Genomic DNA, 17,085 nt, shown 5'->3' on the forward strand with positions numbered 1-17,085 from the left:
TCCCCACCCACCCAGGGCTTGAGTTTCCTGAGCTCTTCAGTTCTTCCTTACCTAACACTCTCTGTGTCCTCTCTGGTTTTCCGAGATTCCTGCTTTCTCCCTTTGGCAGCATGTTTTGGGCTTTCTTCCTATGCTGTCTTTCGAAGCCCTCTGCTGTTTAGGGCCCTGGAAACTTGAGGTATCAGCCCTGGGGCCATACTGTCCACTCCCACAACTGGCCTCGGGTGCTGTGATTCTCAGATCTTCGGGACTCACTGTTTCTCCAGGAAGTCTCCAGATGCCCACATTTCAACTGCCTACCCAGCATTTTACCCTTTGGTATCCCACAAAGCACCTCAGACTCAGTGTATCTCAAATATTACATTCTTAGCCATGTTTGTTTTTGTGGGTTTGTCTTTGTTTATTTTTAGTAACCTCTACACTCAATGTGGGGCTCAAACCCACAGCCCCGAGATCAAGAGTCACATGCTCTTCCTACTGAGCCAGCTGGGCGCCCCTGTTCTTTGTTTTGTATCTCAGAGAAAGGCTCTACTATGTTAGTCAAGCCAGAAACGTGGGGGTAACCCCATTCTTTCATTTAAAGCCACTATTCTACGCACCAGGAATACCAGAGACTACAAAAATCTCTGCCCTCCGAAAACTTGTATTCTAGAAGGGGAAGACAGACAGTAAACTATTAACCCCCAAATCTAACAGATTTCAACTTCTAATATCTCTAGACTCCACTCCATCTCTCCAGTCACCACCTTAGTTCAAACCCCTGATGGCCTCCCTCTTTCTCTTACTCCCTCCAGTCCATTCTCCCCATAGCAATGTAATCTTTCTAATGCTGAATCTTAAATTTCAGCCTCCAGCTTGAAGCTTTCCATCCCTCCAGGACAGAGTCTACCTTCACAGACCTGGGTTAAAGGGTTTTACAGCTTCTGAGCCCTGCTGGCCTCTCCATCACACATCTCCACCCACATGAGCCCCTCTGCTCGGCGGGCCGCACTGAATTTCAGCTGCCAGCCACCACACCTGCCGTTCCAACTCTCTCCCTCCCCTCCTGCCTAGAACAGCAGTCGGCTGTTTGCTTTGCAGGTCTCAGCTCGGACTGTATGACAGGCAGCCTCTAAGCTGGCCCCCACTGATCCCTGCCTCCTCCTGTTCGTGCCCTTGGGATCCTGAAGAACAGAATGTGGCAGAAGCTGCTGTGTTGCACACTGCCCTGTGATGAGGGCCACGTGACAAGGAACAGAGGGAGGCCTCCAGCCAAGAGCCTGTGGGGGAACCGAATCCCCTCGGCAACCACGAGTGTGCTTGGCATCGGGTCCTCCCCCAGCTGAGTCCTCAGATGAGCTGGCAGCCCCAGCAGTCAGTGTTAACCTGCGACCTCCTCCTCTAAGACCTTCAGCCCTGAGGCAGCCAGTTAAGGCAGCCTGGATTCCTGACCCAAAGAAACTGTGAGATAATAAATGTTTGTTGTTTTAAGCAGCTACGTTTTTGTTAATTTGTTACTCAGAAATAGATAACAAATACCACCTCTGGACCCCTGTCCCTCCTCCACACCAAATGCAGTGCCCTTCTGAGTTGCAGAGCCAATGGTATTTCCACCTGTCATCCCCAGTGCTTAGCTTAGTATTAACTAACTAATTTACTTATTTATCCCTATCTCTTCCCCTAGATTAGGGGCTCTCTAAGGAAAAGGAGGAAGAGAGGGAAGAAAGTCACCATTTTCCTTCTCAAGACTCTGAATACCTGCTCGGCTTTGGCCCCAGCTTTGCACGGCCACAGTGTCCACAGTGATGGCCCCAGTGGGCCACTGCAACCGGGGGAAGAGGCTACGGCCAGCTGTCCTCACCTCCCGTGCGCGCGCACACAGACGCGCGCGCCCCCACAAAAAGAAGCTTGCACACACTTCGGGCACGCTGCCCGTCACTCAGGAGGAGAGTGGGCGGAGTCTGTGCTTGCTCCTTCCACACACACCCTGAGGCTACACTTTGTGGGTTTTCTGAATGAAAGGTGGGAGGGAGAGCCGCCTTCTGCCTTTGAACTGCCCGGTTCCTCCACCTTTATTTGCAGCCAACTGAACTGTTACAGGAGGACACGGTTGTGAGTCCCCCGGGGGGAAAAAAAAAAAAAAAGAAAAAGCGCCCAAGTACTTCTTGCTGCTTTCATTTTCTGGTGTCTCAACCCACAGGCCACTCACTATCTCTGACCTAACCCGAGATCTGAAAGGGGCCACCTCTGGGTTCCCAGAGTGCCCGGTGGCACCTCCCTTGGGGCTGATAAGAGCACTGTCCTCTGGGCTCTGGTTCACTCTCCTGCCCTTTGTTAGAGAGCAGTGCCCTTGGCCTCCCGATGGCCTTCTGTTACCCTGTGCTGGCCCTACACCACAAGGGTGGCAACTTCCCCAATCCCCCCACCACCACCCACCCACACACACTTCCTACCGCCCTCCACCCCCCAACCCCTTGGCCGGTCTGCCAGCGTGTCTGTTGTGTCCAAGCAGGCTGAATGAATGTTTGAGAGGCATGCTGGACTATGAACACACCTCTGTCTAGTTTAAAAAAAGAAGCTTCGAATAACATTGCACCTATGGCGCATACTTCTGTCCTGTCGGCCGTACTCCGGCGCTCAGGGGCAGAGTTCCTCTCGGCCTTCCTTTTGCGATTGCCTTCTGCTCAGCTGCTCACTGTTGCTAAGAAGGTTATACCCATCAGCTGTGCTCTAGATGTGTAGTAGTGTGACAACGGGAAGGACATGGATTTAGGGGCGGCAGATCTGCCATTTACCATATTTGATCCTGGTTGTGTCACCTGGCCATCCTGGGCCTCATCCTCCAGTCAGGTCTGCTAATATGCTGTTTCCCCCTATTCTGAGATTAAATTAAATAAACCACACACATGAATATGCACAGCGTGTAGTAGTAGGAGTCCGTGTTCAGTAATTGTTCTTGAGTGTTTTAAAAAGACCTTAAAAGATCTTAACTATCTTTTAAGTTTTCCTCGGAAATACGGAAAGCAAAAGAATCCTGACGTCTAGTTGAGAAAATGCTGCATTAGTTTTGTTTGTTTTTTTGGTAGGAGACAGAGTGGGAGAAGGTTGAGGGTGATGTTAGGGGACTGCTGATTTACTGGTTTTTAATCTCACTCTTTCACTTCTGCCGTTCTGGAGTCATGCTGTGGAAACCAGCTGCTCAAATGCCCGAGGAAGGGATGTGCCTGGACCTGCCGCCGACTCCCAAGGTGGTAAGGTGTTTTTCATGCTCATGTTCCAATCTCTGTGCCTCTGCTCCGGCCCTGTCATGGTTGAGAGGGAAGCGCCCGCGTCCCTGAGAGCCCACCAAATGCGGTGGCCTACGTGCCGCCCTAGCAGCGCAGGTCAGACTCTTAGGACCCACAAATACCATTCGGTTTCCAGATCAACGAACACTTGTCTTCAAAAATCAGATGTATCCAACTTTCTTTCCATTGCCCAGAGTAGGTAGACAGAGTGGGTAGGATATCAAGTCCTGCATTTCAGTGCTCTTTTCTTTTTCCTTTTTTTTTTTTTAAGGTTTTATGTATTTATTTGAGAAAGAGAGAGAGAGCACGAGCACGAGTGGGGTAAGGGGCAAAGGGAGAAGCAGGCTCCCCGCTGAGCAGGGAGCCCAATGCGGGGATCATGACCAGAGCTGAAAGCAGACGCCTAACCAATTGAGCCACCCAGGTGCCTCTCGGTACTCTTTTCAGATCAATCCAGTTTATGATGTAGTGTGCTCTAGTGCTTGACTTTATGTGTTATCAGAAGGGGAGCCAAACACATTGTTTTGAGATATTTCGATATTTAAGTCACCAACAGGTTTTTTTTTCTTTTAAAGATTTTATTTTTATTTGTTATTTTTTTAAAGATTTTATTTATTTGACAGAGAGAGACACGGCGAGAGAGGGAACACAAGCAGGGGGAGTGGGAGAGGGAGAAGCAGACTTCCCACGGAGCAGGGAGCCCGATGCGGGGCTCGATCCCAGGACCCTGGGATCATGACCTGAGCCAAAGGCAGACGCTTAATGACTGAGCCACCCAGGCGCCCCTAAAGGTTTTATTTTTAAGTAACCTCTACGCCCAAAATGGAGCTCGAACTCACAGCCCTGAGATTAGGAGTCGCATGTTTCCCTGACTGAGCCAGTAATAACAGAAGGCGCCCCAATAATAGAAGTTTCTATACCCACAGAACCTGCATCACTGTAACATTTCAACTTTTTCTCAATGATGAAGAATTACCAAGTTTGGTAAATCAAGGTCAAGAACAGATCAAAATTTGAATCCTGAAGTCTACATATATCCTCCTTGATAAGATAAATAGAAAGAAGTTTAAAAGGTAGTTTGACAGTGAGAGGGGTAATCTGGCATTTTATATAACTAAAGTCAGCTCTTCAAATCCTACTCCAAAGGGACATCTACATTCAACCAGTTTCTTCCAGCAACAATATCTGAACTTGCCCTCCACCAGAGCCACTCAGAGTCGTTTGCTATTTTAAATGAGAAATACTAGTCATCAAGTATAATGATGGGTAAGGGACTTAAAGAAAGCAAAAATAGGGGCATCCAGGGGTGCCTGGCTGGCTCAGTCAGAAGAATGTGTGACTCTTGATCTCAGGGTCATAAATTTGAGATTACTTAGGTAAAAATTTTTAAGAAAAAAAAAAAGGAAGGAAGAAAGGAAGAAGAAAGATGTTAGGGAAAAAGGCTGACAGGGTTTGGTTGTTCAGACAGGACTGTGGTACTTTATTGAGGCCGTAATGTCCAAGGTTCTCAGCTTTGAAGATCCCCAAAACCCCTATTTTGCTATTTTGGGGATGATCACTCAGGCTCACAGTGGGAGCTACTGGTAACCAAACTCCTAAAAGACTGATGTGCCAGCCAGCCGCCAATTTGTAGTTTTTCAGTAAGAAATATAATGGCAAGCCCAGGTGGTCAGCAGAGTCTCCCATAGGGGAATAGCTGTGAGGTGGTGGGAAGCACCAGTTAAACTAGGAGAAGAGCAGACAGAGACCACGAGTTCTGAGGCCAGAATCTTAAAGGCTGAGAAGCCCTTCATTACTGTGATAAAATGAAAATTCAGGTTACAAAACAGTATGTACACTATAACCCCACCTGTGTTTAAGGATAAAATTAAACCTGGAAAAACATACATCATAATGAGGCCAGCAGTTATCATCTCTGGGTAATGGTATTATGAGCGATTTTTATTTTTATTTCCACTTTAAAATTTTCCACAAAATAATTAAGAGTTCCTTTTGAGGAAAGAAAATAAAGGATAAATTAAATATCCACCATTAGAGACTGTTAAATAAATCATGGGATAATCCATATGGAATGGTATGCACTCATTAAAACCATGTTATAGAAATGTTTTCAGTGCTTGGGGAAGGAATAGTTAATACTTACGAGGTGCCTACTGTGTGTGAGGCACCGTTCTAAGTATTTTCTGTGTCTGAAATAATTTAATCTTGCACCAAGCCTGCAAGGTAGATGAGAAACCTGAGGTGGAGAGACTTTAAGAAATTGGCCCAAGGTCACACAACTGATTTCAAGGTCAGTTTCATTTTCTGTAAAATGAGTTCCCTTCCTGACATTATCTCATCAGGTTGATATGTGAATTAAAGATGAATATAGAGAAAATAATCCAGTGTCCAGAACAGGGGTCAGCAAACCATTTGGCCTCCAGGCCAAATCCCAGCCCTGCCACCTGTTTTTTGTTTTTTTAATTATTTTTCAATTGAAGTGTAATTAACATACTGTGTTATATTAGTTTCAGGTGTACAATATGATTCAATACTTCTATACATTACTCAGTGCTCATCACAGTATGTGTACTCTTAATCCTCTTTATTTCACCCCTGCCCCCACTGGCCTCCCCCTGCCACCCGTTTTTGTGTGATCCATGAGCTAAGAAATGTTTCACATTTTTAAATAGTTCAAAAAAATTTGAAAGGAGGGGCGCCTGGGTGGCTCACTCGGTTAAGCGGCGGACTCTTGGTTTCGGCTCAGGTCATGATCTCAGGGTGGAGAGACTGAGCCCAAGTCAGGCTCTGCGCTCAGCTCCCCAGAGTCTGCTTGAGATTCTTTCCCACCCTCCCCCCTGCTTCTCCCACCCACCTACACCCCACTCCCGTGTAAGCTGTCTCTCTCTCTCTCTCTAAAATAATAAATAAAAATCTTTAAAAAAATTTTTTGACAGAATATTTCATGACACCTGAAAATTATATGAAATTCAAATGTAAGTGTCCAAAAAAAAGTTTTATTGCAACACTGTCAAGCTCATTTATTCACTGTCCATGGATGCTTTTGCGCTTCTCTGGGATGAATAGTTGCGACAGGATATGAACTGCAAAGCTCAAAATCTTTACTGTCTGTGGGGCGCCTGGGTGGCTCAGTTGGTTAAGTGACTGCCTTCGGCTCAGGTCATGATCCTGGAGTCCCTGGATCGAGTCCCTGGATCCAGTCCCGCATCGGGCTCCCTACTCGGCAGGGAGCCTGCCTCTGGCCCTCCCCCCTCTCATGTGCTCTCTCTCTCTCATTCTCTCTGTCTCAAATAAATAAATAAAATCTTTAAAAAAAAAAAAATCTTTACTGTCTGACCCTTTACAGAAAAAGTTTGCCAAAAGCCCCAGTTGAGGTCCAGCGGTGATTATAACAGTTATATGAAGAAAAGGTTTTTTTTTAAAAGATTTTATTTATTTATTTGACAGAGAGAGACAGCGAGAGAGGGAACACAAGCAGGGGGAGTGGGAGAGGGAGAAGCAGGCTTCCCGCTGAGCAGGGAGCCCGACGCGGGGCTCAATCCCAAGACCCTAGGATCATGACCTGAGCCCAAGGTAGACGCTTAACCGACTGAGCCACCCAGGCGCCCCAAGAAAAACTTTTATTGATCAGCTCACATAGCAGTCTCCAGCTCTGGCCATACTTCGGAACCTTCCTTAGGTGCCCCATTGCCCTTCCTAACCGGTTCCCCTTCACACTTGCAGCTTAGCCTATAGCGAAGCAGGTGTGAGGCTTATATTTTCAAGTGCAGACTGTGTCTCATATGTTCCATTTTACATATATCTTATTTAATTTCCTCCGCAGTCCTATGACAGCGGTATTATGGCCCTCGTTTTACAGATGAGGAAACCAAGGCCCATAAAATTTAGGTAATTTGCTGGGGCACCTGGGTGGCTCAGTCGTTAAGCGTCTGCCTTCGGCTCAGGTCATGGTCCCAGGGTCCTGGGATCGAGCCCCGCATCGGGCTCCCTGCTCCGCGGGAAGCCTGCTTCTCCCTCTCCCACTCCCCCTGCTTGTGTTCCCTCTCTCACTGTGTCTCTCTCTGTCAAATAAATAAATAAATAATTTAGGTAATTTGCTAAAAAATTGTATAGCTTAGGAAGTGGCAGTAATAACAATTTTCTGAAGCAGGCTCAGTAAGTAGTCTCGCCATACACGCTGTCTCTCTGTGCCTCTCTTGCTTTGTTTATTCTACCCTATATGACCCTTGGTCACTTCCTGTTTGGGGTGTGCACCCTAATCCCACACAGAAATCAAACATCAGTCCCACCTCTACCAAGATGAATGGCTAACTCTCTGGTCAACTGCAATTCACTACAGGGTAAAAGCTCACCTCAGCGATGCCTTCCACTCCTCGGTTTCACTTTAATCTCAGTGTATTTCAACACTGTTCTTCTGGAACCTACATTGCTGTCTTTTGTCGAGGGTCTCTGTTGGTGGACATTCTCTGTGCGAAGAGAGCACAATGGCAGGTTGATGGGAATTTCTATTTGGACAGGTGTGACTCTATTAAAATCACACTATGCAGACTTTCACCTTTTCACAGGGCTCTTGTGTAATCATGTATGTGTCATTTTTACAAAATGAAAAATGTTTCTTCCTTTGTCCTTCTGCATTTGGGTGCCTCATGCTAGCTGGTAATGCCAACTAGTAGCAAATGAAAGACCCATAAATAATGTGAAATTCGATGGTATGGTGTTTATTTTACACCAAGCTTATTAGTAAACCTTGGTGCTATTTTTTCTTCTTCTTTCTTCTAGCATCTAGACTTATTTTGTCTCTATTTTTGAAGTCCTTTTTAGACTATTACTTCAATGCTGTCTTTTCCTTTCTGGGCACATGTAATTTCTCCTCCGTTGAGCCCATTCCCCTTGGCCGGTCAGAAGCCAGGGCCGGCCAAGGGGAGAAGAGCCTTGGGGTCATTTGCAGCATAGGTGTTGAAGCAAAGACGTGCAGTAACTGTTCTTTCAGGAAGGATGCACAATACCTCTGCGGGCCCAGATCCAGTCCAAGAGCCTGAGAGACCCTGTGGAAGGTGTCCTGCTAAGTTTCTACACTTGATCTGAGCCAAAAGGGAATAGCAAGTTTCAAATAGTAAATGATTTGAAAGAACCTCATGAGGCAAGGCATATTTTACCTCCTTTTCTGTCATCGCTGTAACAGAGGATTCAATCAGGTTTTAATTTATTCAGCCAGGTGCCTATGGAAGCTGCCTCGTTTGTTTGGCTTTGTTTTCACGAAATCCCTTGTCAACTGTGTTCCCAGCGTCAGCGAGCTAATCCTGCCCCTCTGTCAGATCCGTGGTAGACAAAGGCCACTAACACAAAGTCTCCACAATGAGAACGGCAGAGGATCTATTAATGTGTCAGTTGCCTGTGAATTATGGCCAAGATATTTGCCCAACATATGGCACAAGGTTATCACATTGTAAAAGCAACTCATCTGAAGCCAAACATCCACGCACACACACAGACACTCAGAACTACTTCGTGGTAGAAAAACAGTACGCCCAAGGACAAGTCATCTTGGGGATTTGAAGTCACCACTGAGTAACAGTAGAGTTGACCTATCGGGATTATTTTACTTTCCATAGGATAAAAATAAATTAGAGATAAAATAAAATCAGGGCAGCTTTCAGGGATAAAGTAGAAAAACAACCGCATTTAGTTCTAATCCTCAGTTAGGATTGAGCAGCGTGGCGCATGGGCAGGAAAGAGTTCTATAACCGGAGTCTGTTTTACTCATGAGGACACTTCAATGGAAAGGAACAATGTGATGCCATGGAGTGTCACCTGGCCTTCTGTCAGAGGGGGGCCGGGAAGTTTGGGTCTCACCTTTGCAGATTCAGAATCTTAAACAGGCCCAAACAGGACCCAAACACTAACTCACTAACAAAGCTCAGAGGCAGGAATTAAAAAAATAGAATGCCAAATTATTCATTCATTCATGAAAAATAGAAAGGCCCCACTTCAAGGGTACTGAGTGAGCCTAATCTAAGAGCTCTCCCCCGGCCAGTAAAGAAGCCCAGAGCAGTGCGTTCATGGGCAAGCGAAAGCTTACACATGTGCCTGAGGGGACCGTGGTTGCGGGGTAGAGAGGAGAGAAGGGGGCACATTGGGGCAGGTGCAACGGCAATGGGGTCCGTTTCTCCTTCCGGACTCCTGAGCTAGGTTTTGAACCCCCACAGGGAGTCAGGTATGGTCCGGAGCCGGTCAAAAGGTATAGGGAGGTTTTAGGAGAAACTATGTGATTCTGACAAAAGGCCATTCTGAGTTTGGGAAGGGGCCCTGTGTCAGTTTCCCGGGGCTACTGTAACAAAGTGCCTCAAACTGGGTGGCTTAACATAACAGAAATTTATTCTCTCATGATTCTAGAGGCTAAAGATTCAAACTCAAGGCCTTGGCAAGTTGGGTTCCTTCCCAGGGCACGGAGGAACAATGTGTTCCGTGCCTCTCTCCTCGCTGCTGGCGTCAACTGGCAATCCTTGGCGTCCCTTGGCTTATAGATGTGTCACTCTAATCAATCTCTGCCTCCTTCTTCACGCGACATTCTCCCTGGTAAAGATCCTCCCCTGACCATACTCCAGTCAGGCTCTGAACTCTCCTCTCAATGAGGCCACGACTTTCCGAGTCCCGTGTCCTTTGGTGCGTCACCCGGTTTTAGCCACAATTCCCCACCCTCCATATCTGATTGGATCTGTCATCCTCCACCCCCCCACCCCCCCACCCCCAGGTGGCATCGGCTCACCCTGGCCTCCCTTGGGCAAGAATCTCGTTAGGTTAGCCTGGCAAAAAAATCCCTCCTTACCTCTGACGTTCCCTCTGAGTAGTTTCCCATCTACTGACTCCCACCCTGCTCCCTGGCTATACATTCCCAATTTCCCTTATTGTGTGTTTGAGGTCCAGCTTAATCTCTCTCCCCGCAAAATCCCACTGCAGTGGTCTCTACAGCTATTGCGATAGTAACCTAAATGAAATCTGCCTTACTGTTAACAAGTATCACTTGTTAGAATAATATTTTCTTATTTCTCTCTCTCTCTTTTTTTTAAGATTTTATTTATTTATTTGACAGAGAGAGAGAGCACAAGCAGGGGCAGAGGCAGAGGGAGAAGCAGACTCCTCTCTGAGCAGGGAGCCCGATGCGGGGACTCATCCCAGGACCCCGGGATCGTGACCTGAGCCTAAGGCAGACGTTTAACCAACTGAGCCACCCAGACACCCCACGAATAATATTTCCTTATAAAGACAACAGTTATGTTAGATTAATGGCTCCTATTACTCCGCTGTTTCCCCATCTTAACTAATTACATCTACAATGCCCTTATTCCCAAATAGGATTGCATTCTGAGGTATTGGGGGGGGTGAGGACTTCAACGTATCTTTTTCAATTCAACCCATAACAGGCAGCCTTACTGTTGCACATAAAACATAGTGTAGTAGACATTCTAAGGTCACCTCATACACTTCTATCCCCTTTTCTGGTAGTGCTCTTTGTTCTTTTCCTTCTATGGGAGAGTAATCCCCCACACTCCAAACCCAGGGCTCCATACCCCTGGCCACCCAGGACTGAGATGTCACTCAAACAGGGCATGTAGCTGGTCAACTAATACCCTTTCCTCAGATTTTTCTAAGGAGAGCTAATAGGGGAAAGCCCTCCCTCTCTGGGATGGGGGGCCTGGGCACGGAACCCTGCACCTGCGGCAGCTATGTCCCTAAATCCATGAAGAGAACTTGTCTGCAGGAAGAGAAAATGAAGCCAACAGGAGAGGAGCTGAGATGAGAGGCAGAGAGCCAGAGCCAGATAGCTTAGGGGTTCTGGCTTCCAGCTCTCCCCCTTGCTCAGCCCCGGCTCTTCCAGGCTCACAGTCAGGCCCCCTTTGTGCTCGGACTAGTTTGAGTTCCGTTCTCTGACTTGGAAGGAAAAGAGTCCTAGAAGATACATGCACCATAGCGAAGACAAAAGAGAAAGAGCATTAAGGAGACCCGTGAGGGTTTTACTGTGTGGCAATCTTGAGGAGAGCCCCCGAAGAGGATGATGTCCTCCCAGAGGAGCAGAGGAGCTGAGTGAAGAGAGGTGGCCTCTGAGAAATACTTGGTGGCACTTTGGGGGGCTGAGGTGTGTGTCTCTAGAGGGGAGCCACCAAATCAGGAATTTTGGTGTTAAAGCTCAGCTGGACTTCATTATGCCCCCGTGGGACCTGAAGCTATTTGAATTAGAAATGAGAAGGACTATCAAAAGACTGGTTGGCGAGTCTAGAATCCCAGCAAGGGGGATCTACACAAGCTGTATGATGTAAATATTTACTGGTATCAGGCTCTGATGTCTGTTTTCACAGTGTAACATGCCTATCAGGAGGATGTTAATATATTCATCATTCAACAAATATTTATTAAGGGCCTATTATGTCTCAGGAGCGCCGGTAAGGATGAGTATACAGTGGTACACAAAAGACCTGTGATTTCTGCTCCCATGGAGCAAAAGATAGTCAACAAATAAATATACTAGTAAATGTGTAATTACAAATTATAGTAAGTATTGTGAAGGAAAGTTATGAGAGCCCTACTTTATTTTTTTAAGATTTTATTTATTTATTTATTTATTTTTTAATAAAGATTTTATTTATTTATTTGAGAGAGAGAGAATGAGAGAGAGCACATGAGAGGGGGGAGGGTCAGAGGGAGAAGCAGACTCCCTGCCGAGCAGGGAGCCCGATGCGGGACTCGATCCAGGGACTCCAGGATCATGACCTGAGCCGAAGGCAGTCGCTTAACCAACTGAGCCACCCAGGTGCCCCTAAGATTTTATTTTTAAGTAACCTCTATCCCCAAGGTGGGGCTCGAACTCACAACCCTGAGATCCAGAGTCACATGCTCTACTGACTGAGCCAACCAGCTGCCTCCAGAGATCTGCTTTAGATCAGATTTAGAAAGGCCTCTCTCTGAGGAGGGAGTATTGAGACTTGCAGGTGAGTAGAAATTAGCCAGGCAACGAATGTGTGCGGGAGAAATGAAAGGCAAGGCAGGGCAAGGCAAGAGAAGGAAAGAGAATTCCATGCAAGGGAAATAGTTATGCCAAGGTCCTACGGCTAGAAAGAGCTTGACTAGAAATGAAGGCAAAGTGTGGCAAAGTATAGTAAGGGAGGGAAGAGAGAGGCTTGAAAAGAGCCCAGAGAGATAGACAACGGGCCTATGTAAGGATTCCAGATCCTATACTAACTGCCCCTATAGAACTTTCCACAATAGAAAGCCACTGAAGAACTTTATTTATTTATTTTTTTAAGAACTTTAATTCATGTTCCAAATTACCTTAAGAAGAAAAAGAATTAATTGAGTAAGGACAAGAGAGAAAAGAGAGACCAGTTAGGAGGTGATTTGCAATAGTTCAGAGGAGAGAAGATGGTAGCCTGGACTAGGTGGTGGCAGAGAAGTCTGGATTTGAGCTACATGTGGGAGGTAGAGCTGATGGCACCAGGCCTGGTGTGGGTATGGTAGGTGATGGAGAGGGAGCCATCAAGAATAACTTTCAGGTTACTGGCTTGAGCTTCTGGCAGTTGGGACTGCCATTATCTGAATTGAGAAATAATGAAGAAGATGTTGCAAGAAGGGCAAGGAAGATCAAAGAGTGATTTTGGTTTTAACATGTTAGGTAGAAGATGCCAGCAGCACTTCCAAGTGGAGATATTAAACACAAGTTGGATATGTGAGTCTCCTGTGCTATATGAAAGATCTGGGCTGGTGGTATAAATTTGTGAACCACTTGAAAAAAAAAAATAGGAATGGATGAGACTGCTTAAGAAAGGGACGAGGGGACTGAGATCGGAGGAACTCCTTACACTTGGTAGTTGGTTACAAGCCAATGTGTTAACAGTGGGAACTGAAAAGTTACCACCAGGTAGTGGCAGAAAAAACAAGAGTGCAATGTCACAGATTCCAAAAGGAGAGTGTTAGAAGGAGCCACTGGTCACATGTATCAGTGGCTGGGAAGTCCAGTAGGATGAAGATGGAAATGTTTACTGGACTTGGTGGACAGAAGGGCTATTGATGACCTCATCAAGAGTTTCCCCAGTGGGGCCTTGAGGGCATCAGCTAGACTGCATGGGTTGAAGGGTGAATGGGAGGTGAGCAATGGAGTCAGGATGGGTAGACAAGGCTTTCAGAATCTATATTTACGGGGCACCTGGGTGGCTCAGTAGGTTGGGTGTCTTTCTTCGGCTCAGGTCATGATCTCAGGGTCCCCGGATGGAGTCCTGAGTCGGGCTCCCTGCTCAGTGGGGAGTCTGCTTCTCCCTCTGCTCCCCTCCCTCTCACTCATCACTTTCTCTCTCTCAGGTAAATAAATAAAATCTTAAAGGAAAAATCTATATTTACTACGGGGAGCAGAGCAATGGGACAGTAACTCAAAAGGAAAAGTGACGTCGAGGAGGGCACGATTTAAAGATGGGAGATACTACCGCGTGTATGACTGCAAATGGGAATAATTCCAACAGAGCAAGAGGATAAAGATATGAGAGCCTGAAGAGGACTCTCCTCTGGACGGGGCTAAGGTGGGCAACATCCGCCTCCAGCTTCACTCTGTTTTTGTTGCTGATCCACAACCTTCCCTCTTCACTGACTCCTTCAGATTGACTTAAGAATGCTTCACTTACATTAAAATTTTTCATTTTCTTCATTTAAACTGTGAGCCAGGATCTTTTTTTTTTTTTTTTCTTTTTGTGAGCCAGGATCTTTAAAGGGAGCAGCATATCTTTGTGTTCATTCCACCGCATTTTGATTTTACAGTTTAGCTCTTTGGAAAGTATGTCCATCTTTTTTAGCCACTGTACTGATGAGAAATGTTCTGTCCCAATGTACCAACTCTGCTCCATAGGTGATTGCCTAAGTGGCATGATTGGAGTAACCTAGTAAAATTTATCCTTGCTCCAAAGTATCATTTAGTAAGAAATAGTAATAAAGTATAGGAGTTACCTTTAATATACATCTTAATTTCACAGAAATTACCTCATTTAATCTTCCTGAGAGTTCTGTAAGGTAGGTTTTGTTATCTACATTTATTTATTTTTTTTTAGGGATCTGTTTATTTATTTGAGAGAGAGAGAGCATGAGCGGGAGGGGCAGACAGAGAGGGAGAGAGAATCCCAAGCCGACTCCCTGCTGAGCACAGAACCTGATGTGGAGCTGATCTCAGGACCCTAAGATCATGACTCTGAGATCATGACCCGAGCCGACACCAAGAGTCAGATGCTCAACCAACTGCACCACCCAGGTGCCCCTTGTTATCTTCATTTAGAAATGAAGAGACTGACACCAAGAGATGTTAAGTGATTCACAAGGTTTCATAGTAATAAGTGGCAGATCTTGGGTAGTCTACATCCAAGTTTCAAGAAAAGCTCTAGTTGGATCTTTACATATGTAGTTTCATGGACCTTGAGATTGATGTAGAAGATGAGATAATCACAGATGTTCTGACCACACTCCTCAGCCCTGAGCTCTAGGAATAGGAATAGGGAGAGAGAATGGAAGCAAGGAAGCACAAATATAAAGCTCAGCTCTGGGGTGCCTGGCTGGCTCAGTCCGAAGAAGCACATGTAACTTTTGATCTCGGGGTCATGAGTTCAAGCCCCATGTTAGGTGCAGAGATTACTTAAGTAAAAAAAAAAAAAAAAAAGTTCAGCTCTGAAAAACACTTTCAAGTGCCCTGGATTCATTACTTGGGCATCTTTCATAGATCAACTGTCATTTCACATAATTCAGCTCATGTCCTCACAAGTCAAAATGACACTGAGAAACAACCTGGTTCCTGTGGACAATCAGACTGAAATCATGCATTTATTAACTGCAATTAACCAGGAACGGGCTTATATTATTTCTCTTCTTGTTCCAGCAACAGAGTGGAGGGTAGAATAAAAGTTTCCTGCAACTTAATTTTCTGAGAATGGTGTTTGAAGTTGGGATGAGATCATGGATATGAAATCTCCTTGAAAATGGTACTGCCAGGGCCCCTGGGTTGCTCAGTCGGTTAAGCATCTGGCTTCAGTTCAGGTTATGATCTCAGGGTCCTGGGACTGAGCCCTGCGTGGGGCTCCCCACTCAGCAGGGAGTCTGCTTCTCCCTCTGTCCTTCCCCCTCCCCCTGCTCGTGATCTCTCTCAAATAAATAAATAAAATCTTAAAAAAAAAAAAAAGAAAATGGAAATGAAAATGGTACTGCCACTTTGCTGTGATGTATTCTTGGTGGTGTTGGAAGGGAACTGGCAGCTCATTCTATTATCTCAAAGCTCATGACCTTGTGAGCCAGTGACTGCACCTCCTACCGAAGGTGCCCCGCTTGCTGAATAGCCCATTCCTCTTCCATCACACTAAGAAGATTCAAACAGAAAAGTGACAGTGTCCTTTGGAAGCGGTAAAAACAGTTCAGAGCCCCAAGTTGATTCTTCCTTGTTTGTACTAAGTAAACGAATGTTTTGGGAAATGTCTACTGGGTAGGTAAGCTGTAGGACTACCCCACACACACTTAGTGATAGATAAAGCAAGAAGAGGCATCCCTTTCTCAGGAAATTATCCTGATAAACTAAGTAGGCAAAATGACAGTCTGTAATGCAGCTCGATTAAAGGATCAATATTTGGATTCAAAAGGACCAGGGTACAATCCCATTTCCATGACTTATTAGCAGTGCGACTTCATTTCTCTCAAGTTTATTTTGCTCTCTGATAAGATGGGTATGACAATAATAATGCTTAACTCACAGGGATAAGTAAAGAGATAAAGCAGATAAAAGGGATAACGTAGATAAAAGGTACATGGTGCCTTCCATCACAGGGGTTCATATCAAACATTAATTCCCTCCCTCCTCGACCCCTAGCTTAGCCATTGGTCTGCAGGTGCAATTTATTCACCCCGAGGAAAGTATGAGGAGTCTTGATTGAGGTGTTGAAAACGCTTTCTCCAGAGTGAATGAAGCCCCAGTCTGGAGAACTGAGGAGTAGTGGGTGTAAGGGTTTTCGGCAGAGGGGTGGGGGGGTGGGGGGCTTAGGTGTCCTTGGGCTCCTTGGGGCTGTAGAAAGCCGTCTGCTGGTGTAGTAAGGATTTGGACTGGAGGCTATGAAGCTTGGGCCACCAATCATTTCCGACACATTAAATCAAGTCTGACGTATTGACTTCTAAGTTCAAGGTTTTAATTCACTTTGGAAGGCAAAGCATTTTGCAACTAGATTCACTGCTTGGTTGTATTCTCTTTCCTGAACTCCTATGCTTTTCAGTTCTCAGAACCAGTTTATCAGGACTAATGCTTGTGCTGTTAGCTTGTCTGGAGAAAACAAAGCCATTAACGATAGTTAACATATTAATTGCAGAAAGTGCTTCTTTAAGTTTCTGTTGGCAACAAGTTACCAGTCTAACAGAGTAAGTGAAGTGCATCCAGGCTCACTTGAAAACCTGGCCAGGCAGGATTTTTAATCTTCATACTTCAGGTTTTCGTTATTACGGTTGCCAAAACGCCAAGCTTACAAGTAGTACCCATGTGTCACTGGGAAAGAAACCCAAACCTAAAAATAGAACGGAAACTCAGGAAAACACCAACCCAGATAAATAAATCGTATGTCAAATGTAGAAAGCTCTTAAACCTGTGCTCAAGGTTATACCAGTTGTTTAAATTTCAGTGGATTGAAAACAATGAATCTGGAACACTACATCTAAAACTAATGATGTAATGTATGGGGATTAACATAAGAATTAAAAAAAAAAATTTCAGTGGATTGAAACAAGTGCATTTACCAGTCAGCATGTCAATGCCCAGGGGAAAGTG

Source organism: Mirounga leonina, unplaced genomic scaffold, assembly GCF_011800145.1.
Source record: "Mirounga leonina isolate KUSES-001 unplaced genomic scaffold, KU_Mleo_1.0 Mir_201, whole genome shotgun sequence".
NCBI classification, from domain to species: domain Eukaryota; kingdom Metazoa; phylum Chordata; class Mammalia; order Carnivora; family Phocidae; genus Mirounga; species Mirounga leonina.